Here is a 15,377-nt window from a genome sequence, read left to right on the forward strand (position 1 = left end):
CAGCCAATCAGAGGAGCCCAGGGCATATGCCAGATCACGTCCTGGCTACCTGTTGCCACAGTGCCCCCTCCCTCTGCCTTACTCCTGCCACCATCAGTAAGGTGATCCAACATATGCATCTGCCAGGTCACCATCCATTAACTGCCCCCCTCCCCCGCACCAACGCCGCTATGTCAGAAGTGCCAGTCAGATACAAGATTGCACAGCTCCCAGTATGTCATGTGATGGCTGGTGGGGGTGAAGGATAGGAGTATACCACAGTACAGATTGCTCACTACGGGTGTCTATTCATGTGGACCATGAACGGTCAACTGAAAAATATCACTATATATCGCATCACATCGATGCGATATATTGTGATGTTTTGTAGCCATTCATGTATACTTACCTGACCGGCATCTTCCTGCGGTAACTGGCACCTCCGCAATGAAAAGACAGACATATCTGGTACCGGATATGCCTGCTTCCCACTACGCATGCACCGTCGTCTGAGAGCAGCAGGTCAGGTCAGACCTGCTGCAAAGGACGCTGGGCTACAGGGGGCGGAGTGAACACCGGGTAGAGAGCAAGGAAGTGTTCAACTTCCCTGCTATTTTCGTTTAGCAGCACAGTTTATGCCATCCTGAGATGGCGAATCTGTACTTCGCAGAGGAAGGGAAAGCTGAGATTCCATTCTTTTATGAATTGCGCTCACCATACAAAAATATGGTGATGCGATACAGACACGGAGTGAGGGTGCCACTGGAGAAGTAATGAACTCCTCCACGGTAACCCGCTCTGTGAATAGCGAAACAGGGTTTTTCTCTGCTCTATGAATAGACCCCTACATCAGGATGCCTGTAACTGTGGTAGACCAGCTGCCCATGACACTCAGAATATAAATTAATAGCAGCTTGAAAAAAGAAAAACTAAGAGCAATAAGGCACTTCTTCTCTAGTCTACCACAGTGGTTTAGGTTATTAACCAAAAAATGATACACCTACACAAACTATTTTTTTTATGGGATTGCTGCTTTAAGTGTAAGCAAAGCTTTAAATACTGTCCTGAAACACAGAAAATGTATGTTACTGAACAGTTATATACTCCAACCAAAACTAGCCTCTTTTGGAATAAAGGACAAGGAGATGTGGCCACGCAGCTTTATGGGAATGGTCATGCTTCAGAAATGCTGGACTGTTCCCAACCACTCCTCTAAAAAACTCCTGAATTGCGGTGAGTGTGTCAAACCACACAACAGTCTGTACATGTTACACACAACCCCTACACACACCTTGGCTAGGACAGTGAGGGCCTCATTTACAAACGAGTTTATAATTCAAAGCGAGTGATAAAACTCATTGCGTATTTGGTGCTCCATCCAATCAGCTTCCAAATGTAATTTTTCAAACAGATGATAGTTGGGAGCGGATTGGCTGAATGATACAACTCATTGATAAATGAGGCCCAAAGTTGCCTACAGTCGGGAGAGACCAACAAATGAGTGCAGTTGGCAGGGGTGGATGGACTGTGCGATATCAAGTGCGGTTTGTAGTTTTGTTCAATGTTCCACAAATAAAAGATGCAGCTTAAAGACACTTTTTCATGCTATGGCATAAAACTTTAGCACAGGAAAAAAACATTAAACAGTAAAATATCTAATTTGCACTACAGTTAGACAATTCAGGCAGTAAAATATTAAACAAGCAATAAAACAAGGCTTATTTTTTCAAGGTGGTTGTTGTTTAGACAGGGAAAACCTGAGGAACCTGTCATACATTAAAGAGAGCCATGGTAAAGTAGGGCAGAGCTATGTTAAAAGGACAAAGAAAAATAAATAAAAAATACATGAACCTATTATTATTACTACTTTAATCTCGGGTCTAGGAGGCATGCCGCCTGTCCCCTCACACAAGTTAGTACTTATAGGCCGCCTCCCAACACACACAAATTTTAGTGCTGAGTGCCCAAGCTCTTCCCTCTTCCTCCATAACCCCCCCCCACCCCCCAACAAACACACACACAAATACACTCTAGTGCGGAGAGTCCAATCTCTCCAGTATAGCATGGAGGGAGAGAGCATATTTTTATGAAACTATTGAAAACCACAACTAGGGTAATTACCCAACAGGTATTCCTTTAGACCAGGGGTCTTCAGCCTTGGCCCTCCAGCTGCTGTGGAACTACACATCCCAGCATGCACTGCCACCTTTTTGATATAACAGCATGCTAAAACCATGGCAGTGCATGCTGGGATGTGTAGTTACACAGCAGCTTGAGGGCCAAGGTTGAAGACCCCTGCTCTAGACAGTCCTGATTCACAAGATCTGTCCAGAGGTTTGGCAATCCCTAACCGTAATTGTCCGGAATGAACTAGCCTCTCTGCTGCTCCACCTTCTCTGTGTTCATTTGCAACTTCTATTGGATGCAGCTGCAAGTGAATGAGGCAGGATAGAAGTTTTAATTTAGATAACAGAGTGTCAATCAATGTGATCATTACAAGAGTGGGATGTCAGCAGGTTTATAAGGAAGACAACTATATTGGTTGTCGCGAGGGGCGGATGTCAGGATGTGAAAGAGAGGACAGGAAATGCTGTTGATTTGTATGTCAATCATACTCAGCCAGAGAAGAAAGGGGAGTATGAGTGGCAAGAAGAGCAGCATTAGAGCGGGGACACCAAACTGTTCTTTAACACAGTGCACCCAAGATTTGAAGGTAGGGAGTACTGATTGGAGAAGTGTTCTATATATGTTATGCCTTGTGCTTGTCTATTGGGTACAAAAAAAAATTAACCTGAAGGGGCTCCAAGAAGTGACACAGATGGAATAATGTGGTTGGCTAGTTAGGCATCACTCAGTATACGTGTCATTAGTTTAGGCAGCCCGTGCATAGCCTCCAGGGTTTAAAGATTTGTACCAGTTTGGTTTTTTTGCTTTGTAAAATGTCCCCATCCATCAACAAATCTGGTAAAACAGCAAGAGGGGGCTGTGGTATTATTAGCATATAAGGGTCTGACATATAAAAGGGCAAGACTCATATAAAGAGGCATGAGTAGGCTCTGAGGCATAAAGGGGCTCTGGGGCACATAATAGTGCATGTGTAGGTTCTAATGGCATAGAATGTGTTGTAACCTTATTATGGTTATGGCCACACATTGTCACGCCCATGTCCAGGAATCTGAAAATGAAAAGGGGCTAATGCAGACTTGCAACGTGAATCGCTTGTAATTCCAAACGCACTGAGTGCATAGAACTAACCGCATATATTTGAGTTGTATTCAACAATGGAACACGCCCCTATTAATATGCTTGGTTACATAGCCATCATTCTTGTCAGTATGTCTTGCCCTAACCCGATCCTTCATGTAAGAGATCTGTCTGAAATCAGAACACTGCATAACCTGTAATTCTGTCAAACCGCCTCCATTGAACTTTGCCTCCATGCAAGTGCCCCTTTACCACTCAGTTACACCCCTTCAGCCACAAGCAGAGATGCCACTGCGCCGATTATGACTGAACTTTGCCCGTTCTTGCGCATACTCTGGAACACATTGCGAAATATAACATTTGTCCAAAAAACTGGCTTGCATTAAATGGTACTGAAAAAACCAGAAAGTTGAATTCAGTGTACCTGCTTCTACCTGTTAATTAGAGCGCAAGCATGTAAGCACACCTTTACTGTGTAAGGCCATCCCTTCTACTAGTTTTACAGATGTGTGTAGGTGAATATCAGGCATGTCAATATTGTATAGTGTGAATGTAAAGATACTAATTTTCATGTGTAGTTACAAAAAGCCTAATTTATGCCTTGCACCCTTACCTTAAATGAGCCCTTATCTGTGTAATATATTCCAAATATATGCTGGGAATCATGTTATGGTTGCAGTACCTTTAAATACTGCCACATAACTATTATATGGGATCTCATCATCTCTGGTAAGATACAACCATCTCAAACCAACCACACACACTAGTTATAGAATACCAGTGAGCACTGCAGCATTTTGCAGAGAGGTTATATAATTAAAAGTAAACAGGTTACATTGTCCTAGTGGTGTAAACTACAAAAACCATACCCAACATAAGTAACTTGAGTCCATTAGGGCCAATGAATAGCACTTTATTTACAGGATGTGAGTAGACCTACAAATTATACATTTTATCATCATTTATACATAAAGCAGCAAAGATGTATAGTTTGGAAAGTCAACTACAAGTTAGCTTATAGAAGGGTCCCACATAGTCAAAAACCCATCTCCAGTTCATAAACATGCTGCAAGGTCATTGAAATTAAAAGTTAATTAAGAAACCTGTTTACACCTCAATTCAGAAATTCACCACTCAACACTGCCAGTATACTGTAAAATAATATATATATACACACACATTATATTAATAATTATATATATATATATATATATATATATATATATATATACACATACACATACATACATATTACACACACACACACACATATACACTCACGGGTTGTTCAAAAAGTGATGCCTGAGTGCGCACAACCCAAATTTTATTATAGATACAGATTTGAAAATTTGCAGTAAAATACTTTGAAGTCTTAGTAACAGAGTGATTCTACTCAAAAAATTCACCATCTGCCCTCAAACATTCTCTCCACCTCTCAACCCAAGCTGTGAATCCACTTTGGAAAAATTCCAGTGTTTGACATATGGAGTTTTTAACAACCTTTATGTCTTCAAAATGTTGACCATAGAAACAGTATTTGAGAGGGCCAAACAGATTAAAGTCAGAAGGGGCCAAATCAGGACTGTATGGTGGATGTGGCATTACTGCCCACCCCATTTTGGCAATGGCCGCAGATGCTGCCATCGAAGTGTGAGGTCTGACATTGTCGTGGTGTAAGATGACATTTGACAGTCGAATTGTTGACCGTTTTTTGCGGATGGCTTCTTTGAGGTTCTTAATTGTAATAATGTATCGATCACTGTTGATTGATTGGTATTGTTCCAAGTAATCGATGAGAATAACACCTCGGCAATCCCAGAAGAATGTGGCCACGACCTTGTTTACAGATCGCTGTGATTTAAACTTTTTTGGCCTAGGTGAACTTGGGTGTTTCCATTGCTTTGATTGGGCCTTTGTTTTTGGGTCATAAAGGAATACCCAGGTCTCATCTCCTGTAATGACATTTTCCAAAAACATCTCAGGATTGGCTTCAAAGTTGGTCAAAAGGTCACTGCACACTTCCACCCTCTGGGCCTTATGATCCCTGGGTTAATTGCTTTGGAATCCATTTAGCACTCACTTTACGATATCCCAAATCATTGATTAGTGTTTCTACAGTGCCATGGCTACATTCCAGTTCATCACTGATATCTCTTATGGTCACACAATGGTCTTTCTGAATCATGGCATCGACTTTGTGTCGGTTCTCTGCTGTCACTGCAGTTGATGGTCTGCCACCACGAGGTTAGTCACACACGGACGATTCTCCCAATTGAAAACGCTTCATCTACCTTCTGACATTGCTATAGTAATTTGTACGCTCAACATACACTTTTTTCAGTCTTCTGTGGATTTCTGTAGCACTGCAGCCTTCTGTTTCCAGAAATTCAATGACGACTCTTTGTTTCATCTTGGATTCCATGGTATTTCTTGGACTAACTAAACAAAACTACATATATAGTTAGCAGACATATTAAAGTACAAACTGACAGAGTTTCAAATAAATGTTGCGTATTATTTCAGAGTTATAGGCATTACTTTTTGAACAATACATACACACACTGTATAAACTAACAGTCATAAGTAGTACAGGCATCTATACTTTGTTGGTTTCCTATATCACTACCTCTGTAAGAGATGTGAGCAAGCTGTTAGATAACAAATAGAATAAAGCTGACACTGCATTGCTAAATAGTGTGTGAATAATATTGCTGCACAGGTCCTTGTCCTCCCACGTTCAGCATCCAATCACCAAAACATTCAAGAGTTTGTTTACATTGTGTGTCTACCACACACAAACACTACTCCCACCTCTGTGAAGCAACATAGAACCTCACCTTAGTTCACACAGATCACTGCCCACTTTGTAGACTTTACAGCACGTACAGTTCAGTGGCTACTAAAATTATCTGCCCCCTATGGCAGTTTTTCCCATTTCATTTTCTTACATCATGGAATCAAAACTGATTTTTTTTCAAAGAACACAAAATACTCACTATGTCAAATTAATAAATCAATAAAAGTGTTCCTAATGACAAATAAAGTACAATTAACTAAATACAGTCAGGTGCATAAATATTGGGACATTGACAGCATTTTCATATTTTGGCCTCTATTCACCACCACAATGGCTTTGAAATGAAACAAACAAGATGTGATTTAACTGCAGACTTTCAATTTTTAAATTAATTTTTTGGGTTGTCCCTATTTTTTTAAAAACTTTTTTTGACACAGGTTCATTTTTAAATGTCATTCCCAGGGGTGCAGGCTATTTTTTTTAAGCCTGCACCCCTAAACCCCAATTCTGCACTTTTTTTCGACACCTATTCATTGGTGAAAAGTTATCCCCGTTTTTTTATCAAAGACTTTTCAAAACTGCGATAAGTCTTTGAAATTGAATACGGTGTAAAAGTCAAACCTGCGATAATGACGTCAAAAGTGCGATATTAACGCAAAACGATGTTATCGCTCCCATATTGAAAACCCCTGAAAGTATTAAAAAGTGAAAGTTAGATTTAGGATTGTTTAGTTTGTCCCATTACTTTTGGCCCCTTAAAAAGTGGGAGGCACATATTTAAACTGTTGTAATTCCTACACCGTTCACCTGATTTAGATGTAATTACCCTCAAATTAAATCTGAAAGTCTGCAGTTAAAGCACATCTTGTTTGTTTCATTTCAAAACCATTGTGGTGGTGAATAGAGGCCAAAATCTGAAAATTCTGTCAATGGCCCTCATTCAGTGCACGCTCTGAATGAGGGCCGGCCTCCATGAAAATGGAGCGTCCTCCTGGACGCTCGTATAGCTGTGGGTCACCACCCACAGGCTATACGAGCGTGCAGGATGATGGCCGCGATGGTCTTGACCATCGCGACCATCGAAACTGCGAGCCGGAGCCTGTGGTTGAGGTTTTCAACCGCAAGCTCCGGAGTGATTTTGGCTCTATCAGAGCCAAAATCACTCCCACTGACATCACTAGTGATGTCAGTGGGCCGGCTTCTGACGGGAGGCGTTCCCGTGGAAACGCCCCCGTCAGGGAGGCACGCCCCTGGCACGCCTACCAAAGGGGGCGTGCTGTCAATCAACATCGACAGCACGCCCCCTTTGATCAGACACAACGAGCGAAGGACTTTCCTTCGCTCGTCGCGTGTGGCGCATGCCCACGACGGAGCTCCCTCCGTCGTGCGCATGCTCAGTCCAGAACATCGACCCACTTGCGAGCGGACAGCCGCTCGCAAGTGGGTCTGAATCAGGCCCAATGTCCCAATATTTATGGACCTGACTGTAGGTACCCATCTGGTTTTCCCAATGGCTATGACCATGAGATGGCTTATACTGTGGGGATAAGGTAGCTTCTCTTACTATGGGTACAGTAGCTCACGGTTCTCTGTATTCCAGCAAGTAATACCAAGTAATTATAAATTCCTCATACCATAGCTGATCGTGTTAAGTTCTCCATCTCCACTTCTATTATTTTAAACCACGCAATGACCTGTGGTGGGTGTGATGCTTTCCTGTACACCTGTATGCTTAAGCATGTCATTAATGCAGCAAAAGCCACCATACAGGTGTACTGAAATTCATCACACCAGTCACCGATCATTGGTCTGACCCTGGGTCTTGGAATTGTTTTTATTATATTTTGAGAGAGGTAAGGTAGAGAGGTTAAAGAGTCAAGACAAGATCAGCCGATGCCTCCTCTCCAATCACCTCTGCTGGTTCTCGTCGATGCCGATGTCTTTGAGAAAGCTAATAGTGCGTACACACAGTCAGATAAGTGGTAAGTGGTCAGATTTGTATGATAACGATCCTATCGTTATTGTTTAAATCTAACAGCTGCTGGCCCCTGCAAACGATCAAATGATGGTCAATGCGCGGCCACGTATTGGTCGTTATCGACCATCGTCGGTAGTCCATGCAAGCAGGCTTACCTGGTCGATATCGACCAGGTTAGCCTCTTTACTATAGGGACCCGCGATCGTTAATCTTGGGTCATTATAGTTTGAAGGCTGCAACATGTGCAGTTGCAGCATGTGTTGGAGGTTCAATACCGATCATCCAACACATGCAGGATGATCAGATAACTATCATTATCTGATTGTCCCCCCCAGTCGTACCGCGTGTATGCACCATAACACAGCGAAACACGCATCGGCATGTGCTCCCACTGTGTGTTGAGACTATAATGATTAATGCCGCTATTATGTCATAAGTTTATACGTGTACTGTGAAATGAGTAACTAGTAGAGAACTCACCAATACCTTTGAGATAAGGTCGCAGCAAATACGGGGATTGGGGCCCATTTATCAAAATGTATTTGAGGTTAAAAAAAAAAATGGTGTTTTCGGGGTTTACCTCAAATACTAAGTATGCCCCAGATGTATTAAGGAGGGACCGCAGCAGGCATCTCTGATATCTGCTGTGATCCCTCCATTACCGCTGGCAACAGCCTCCCCCATAGATTTCTATGGGGGGGGGAAGCAATGATGACAAATTTATCAATATCCAGAATGCGATGAATTCCAGATAATGGCCCCTGCAGCTAACGCCATCTGAAGATGACGTTAGCTGCTGTAGCCTATGGGCTACACCGCACACTATTAGCCAGCGGAGGGATCCGCCGGAATCCTCCCCGGCTATAGCGGATGCGCATGTGCAGTCCACGGGACTGCGCATGTGCACCACCCAGTGTAGTGACTGGTCGCTCTCCAGAGACATCGCTGGGACGCGATGCGTCCCTGCCCGTACCCCTGCATGTCCCAGAGGATACATCCAGCCGAAGAGATCACTTTTTTGCAATCCGATCAGTGGCTTACTGGCATGTCCTGATCGCGTTGCAAAAGCGATCAATGATAAATGGGCCCGTGTGTCTGCCCCAGGTATCCGCATGCATATGCACAAATGCTATAATATAACATGACATGGGGATTGATTGTGCTTTAATGGAAAATACATACACTAGTACATTTCACATGTGAGAGGACGGTTTACGTCGAGATATTATCACTACATGTGGAGTGCTGCATGAAAATACTAGTGCAGCGTCATATAGGAATAAACCATCCTGCATTCCCACTCGATTCTACCTGACAGAAAGAACATATAGCTGTCTAGTGAGAGAAGACAGCTTGCTCTTATATAGGGTCTATACACACTATATTTACATAACGCTGTAGGATGAGGATGGGATGCTAGCACAATGTATTAATAAATCTATTTATGCTCTTCTTATTGGTGAATATGTACATAACTGTACATATTCCAGTACTCAGTTGTACAGTTCATACACTATTTATAAAAGACACATGACAATAAACTGATGCCTAATAAATATATATTGAATTTATCCATCTATTTTAGTGTCTGAGCAGACACAGACGGCCTGCTTATTTACTGTGATTTGTAACAAATGTTACCAGAGTCCGGCTACTAGTGTAACAATGTGGTATAATTGAATGCGTCGACTACCTTGTTCATAAGTCAAATACGAGCGATAATGGAAATTAATAAATATGTAGATTAATATATAATGACTAGTGTGTTGTTAAGACTACGTGCTTCACGCCATCATAAATCCTATGACAATGATATCTGTATGTACTGATTTATTTTAATTTTAACCATTTACAAATCAAACAAATAGAAGCACTTGGAATATTGGTAACAATAATTTGATAACAATACTGAATGTATGAATTGTTACTTATTGGCTAGTGTGTTTGCTGATATGCAAGCTTCGCAACACTGTATCTTATTCACCTCTTTGAATAGTCAGTGATATATATTCGATTATGTATGAAGTGGGAGCATTCAATAAAACTTTAACCAATGTTAGGAACACAAGGATAATTAAAAACAAAGCCAAAATTGCTTAGATAAAAAAATGTTTATAGCTCTTGTGAGATATATGTTTGGAGAGTCCGTCAGTCTGTACCCGGCTGATATGCCGCGAATGGATGCTGCACCTGACAGTGAGGCCAAAGGAATGGAGGTAATGCGTCACCCTGACTGTCCCTATCTTACCTCCTAGGCTTCTTCTGTTGGTGCGGCAGGTCTTCTCCTCGCTGCTGCCGTGGACGGATGCAGGAAGGGAGCCGCTGGTGGTGTCGCTCTGCCGGGACGGGTGATATGACGTCACCCGCTTCCGTGCACAGTGTGTCTCCTCTATCATCAGACTCTGGTTCACTCATCACCTTTCCCAACGCGTTTCGTACCGCAGCGGGTACTTTTTCAAGGATAGGGTGTTCCTGGACTGCTGCTCAATTTATACGATTTTTTATTAAAATCCTCAGAAAAAAACTTTATTGTTCCTTTAAAATTAGAGCAGGAAGTTGAAGCTAAAAAAGCGGTAACCTTGTGTTCCTGTTAAAGAAGTGCTCCCATGCTTATAGTGGTAAAGAATTATATGGATCTGATATAATAATATAATTATTATTTTTAAAGTGCATTGTGTGCCATAGTTAATATGTTAATTTTAATGTAACTTGTATTGAGATATAATAAAAAAAATTAAAAACATTAAAAGAAAAAATAGTTGTTATTCCAAAATTAAAAGTAGTAATTATTTCAAGGTTCTTCAAGGAAGGCATTCAATTCTATATCGATATTTAGCCCTCTTGGTGTGAGGGTTCTTAATGTGTGAATCCATTTTATTTCACATTTTATTAGAGTTGTACTGATGTTTCCTCCTCTCCAATTTAGTAGAATGTTCTGGATGCCTATGAACTTAAGTCCCCTTGGATTTTTCCCATGCTTTTCCAAGAAATGATGAGATACACTATGTGAATCGACTCCTTTTCTTATATTGTTAATATGTTCCATGATCCTTGTTTTTAGTTTTCTTTTCATCTGACCTATGTATTGTTTACCACAAGGGCATTCTAAAAGATATATGACCCCTTCAGTTTCGCATGTAATGTGCTCTTTAATTTTAAAGTCTTGCTCTGTGTTATTTGATTTAAATTTTTCAATTTTCTTTGTATTGTTAGTTTTCATTTCTACATGCTTTACATTTTAGGCAATGGTAAAAACCTGTATTCAGCTTGTTTCCCTTACCCTTTTTGATGGGTACAAAGCTTTCCTGTTTTAGGTTTTTGGCTCTGGTGTATATTATTCTTGGCCTTGCTCCAACCATTCCTTTGAGGTCCTGGTCCATTGTGTGATCAAGGTAACTTCAGGGTTCTCTTGGATTTTTTCTTTGTACTGTAGGAGTTCTTCCCTTTTCATACTCGTGACTTTTCTCATATGATTCTCCAATTTATCTTCCTTATAACCTTTTTCAACAAATTTCTGTTTCAGATCTTCCGTTTGTTGTATAAAGTCTCCTTGGTCTGTACAATTTCTACGTATTCTTTTCATCTGGCCCTCTGGTATGTTTTCTATCCATTTCCTGTGGTGGTTGCTTCTGCTATCAAGGAAGTTGTTACCATCTACCTCCTTAATGTGTGTTTTTGTCTTCAGTATTCCTCCCCTGACAAATATTTCCAGATCAAGAAAAACCACTGTTTCTTTGCTGCTCTGTGTGGTGAACTCCAGGCCGATACCATTGTCGTTGATATATTTGATAAAATCTTCCAAAAGATTCTCTGGTCCATCCCAAATAAACAGTATGTCATCTATATATCGTTTCCAACATATTATATATTCAGAAAAGGGGTTGTTGGTCCAAATGTGGTCGTCTTCCCACTTTATCAAATATATCAACGACAATGGTATCGGCCTGGAGTAGAAATTGTACAGACCAAGGAGACTTTATACAACAAACGGAAGATCTGAAACAGAAATTTGTTGAAAAAGGTTATAAGGAAGAAAAATTGGAGAATCATATGAGAAAAGTCACGAGTATGAAAAGGGAAGAACTCCTACAGTACAAAGAAAAAATCCAAGAGAGCCCTGAAGTTACCTTGATCACACAATACAATGGAAACCATAATATTATAGAAAACATATATCGCAAGCATTGGCACATTTTACAATTGGACAAGGACCTCAAAGGAATGGTTGGAGCAAGGCCAAGAATAATATACACCAGAGCCAAAAACCTAAAACAGGAACTTACCCAAAGCTTTGTACCCATCGAAAAGGATAAGGGAAACAAGCTGAATACAGGTTTTTACCATTGCCTAAAATGTAAAGCATGTAGAAATGAAAACTAACAATACAAAGAAAATTGAAAAATTTAAATCAAACAACACAGAGCAAGACTTTAAAATTAAAGAGCACATTACATGCGAAACTGAAGGGGTCATATATCTTTTAGAATGCCCTTGTGGTAAACAATACATAGGTCAGACGTAAAGAAAACTAAAAACAAGGATCATGGAACATATTAACAATATAAGAAAAGGAGTCGATTCACATAGTGTATCTCATCATTTCTTGGAAAAGCATGGGAAAAATCCAAGGGGACTTAAGTTCATAGGCATCCAGAACATTCTACTAAATTGGAGAGGAGGAAACATCAGTACACCTCTAATAAAATGTGAAACAAAATGGATTCACACATAAAAGAACCCTCACACCAAGAGGGCTAAATATCGATATAGAATTGAATGCCTTTCTGGAAGAACCTTGAAATAATTACTACTTTTAATTTTGGAATAACAACTATTTTTTCTTTTAATGTTTTAAATTTTTTTATTATATCTCAATACAAGTTACATTAAAATTAACATATTAACTAGGGCACACAATGCACTTTAAAAATAATAATTATATTATTTTATCAGATCCATATAATTCTTTACCACTATAAGCATGGGAGCACTTCTTTAACAGGAACACAAGGTTACCGCTTTTTAGCTTCAACTTCCTGCTGTAATGTTAAAGGAACAATAAAGTTTTTTCTGAGGATTTTAATAAAAAATCGTATAAATTGAGCAGCAGTCCAGGAACATCCTATCCTTGAAAAAGTACCTGCTGCGGTACGAAATGCGTTGGTGAAGGTGAAGAGTGAACCAGAGTCTGATAATAGAGGAGACGCACTGTGCACGGAAGCGGGTGACGTCATATCACCCGTCACAGCAGAGCAACACCACCAGCGGCTCCCTTCCCGCATCCGTCCACGGCAGCAGCGAGAAGACCTGCCGCACCAACAGAAGAAGCCTAGGAGGTAAGATAAGGATAGTCAGGGTGACGCATTACCTCCATTCCTTTGGCCTCACTGTCAGGTGCGGCATCCATTTGCGGCATATCAGCCGGGTACAGACTGACGGACTCTCCAAACATATATCTCACAAGAGCTATAAACATTTTTTATCTAAGCAATTTTGGCTTTGTTTTTAAATTATCCTTGTGTTCCTAACATTGGTTAAAGTTTATCGAATGCTCCCACTTCATACATAATCGAATATATATCACTGACTATTCAAAGAGGTGAATAAGATACAGTGTTGCGAAGCTTGCATATCAGCAAACACACTAGCCAATAAATAACAATTCATACATTCAGTATTATCATCAAATTATTGTTACCAATATTCCAAGTGCTTCTATTTGTTTTATTTTAATCATTTACAAATCAATCAGTACATACAGATATCATTGTCATAGGATTTATGATGGCGTGAAGCACGTAGTCTTAACACACTAGTCATGATATATTAATCTACATATTATTTATTAATTTCCATTAGCGCTCGTATTTGACATATCAATCCCAATATTTATTTTACGGAGCTGCTTAAAAAACATTCAAAAGCGCAGAATATTTGTATTTTTCTTACCTTGTTCATAAACCAATTTATCCCACATAAATTCATGGGAAATACAGAAAAACACATATTCACCTGTCCTGTATTTATTGCAAATTATTAAACATAAGGAACAATTCTCAATAAATAGAGCAAGAGATCTTATATATTTAGGCATCTTTTCTTTAATACACATAAGACAAGATAGGGAAAAAGGGTTTACAAATTAATGACTACCCTGATTGATACTACATATGATTGGAATCTTCACTGGGAAGTCTGAGGATAAACTTCAGAAGGACTAAACCACACACAGAATCAGTGGAGAATTAAATGTATGGGAAAGAAATATCTTGAACCTTGGACTAAACAGAGGTATGATAAATTCTAATACAGAAAAATAATAGTAACGCTGCGCTTGTATTATGTGGAGCGGCTCAAACGTGTACAAATCCTACTGTAAATATAAATAATGCTGAGCGCTAAAAAGATAAAGGTGAAGAGATAGTCCAAGTAGAAAAAGTTGAAAGGAAAATAGAGAAGATGGAAAAGACTACTACGCCAATAATATAAAAAATAAATTAAAAAAACATAAAATGTTGAAGATACAGATTTTATGATGATGAATAGTGTAAATAAAAAGTGTATGAGAATGCAATGGTTAAAAATTAAGCATATGACTCGCACTTATAAGTGCTGTTAAATGTTAATAGCCTTTTGGGGGTTATGTCAGGAGTGGGCTCCGGGAGAGCCTCTTCTTGTCCCGGTGGTCTTCGGCTGGCCTGTGGAGGTGCGTGGTGCCGCGCCTCTCCACCTGTAGTCCCACTCCAAGTCCAACACGTTTCGTACCACGTGGGGTGCTTTATAAAGCTGGAGACCACCGGGACAAGAAGGAACCCCAGAGTAGGGTAAGAATAGGGAAAAGCATCATTGGTAAACTGACTGTTACGCAGCGGACTACCCACCTTTCTCCCGGAGCCCACTCCCGACATAACCCCCAAAAGGCTATTAATATTTAACAGCACTTATAAGTGCGAGTCATATGCTTCATTTTTAACCATTGCATTCTCATACACTGTTTGTATTTACACTATTCATCATCATAAAACCTGTATTTTCAACATTTTATGTTTATGTTTTTTTTATTTATTTTTTATATTATTTATGTAGTAAGTATTACCCTGAGATATATATACACATAACTACTCTCCCATACTAATCCACTCAGTAGATATTGAAAATGTTGTATGTAGCAAAGAACAGAAGAGATGTGAATACTTGACCTATGACCAGTTATTAAGTATAATCCCCATGTTTTTGACCTATTAGGTAACAGTCAGTGGATAAAAGTGGAGATTGGTGAACACCCTATTCCTTGGTCTAAATAACTTTGAACCATAAGGTGAAATATATATATATATATATATATATATATATATATATATATATATATATATATATATATACACACACACAAGTGGAACAGTCCGGCACTCTGGACAA

General features: G+C 39.9%; 1 protein-coding gene across 1 annotated transcript in view; it reads right to left on the bottom strand.

Moving 5' to 3' along the window:
- Nucleotides 1-15,377, bottom strand: part of CDC42BPG (CDC42 binding protein kinase gamma) — a 149,884-nt gene that overhangs the window by 103,430 nt on the left and 31,077 nt on the right. The gene's annotated exons all lie outside the window — the stretch shown is intronic.

This window comes from Taudactylus pleione, unplaced genomic scaffold (genome assembly GCF_031769625.1).
Source record: "Taudactylus pleione unplaced genomic scaffold, aTauple2 ptg000250l, whole genome shotgun sequence".
Classification (NCBI taxonomy): Eukaryota; Metazoa; Chordata; class Amphibia; order Anura; family Myobatrachidae; genus Taudactylus; species Taudactylus pleione.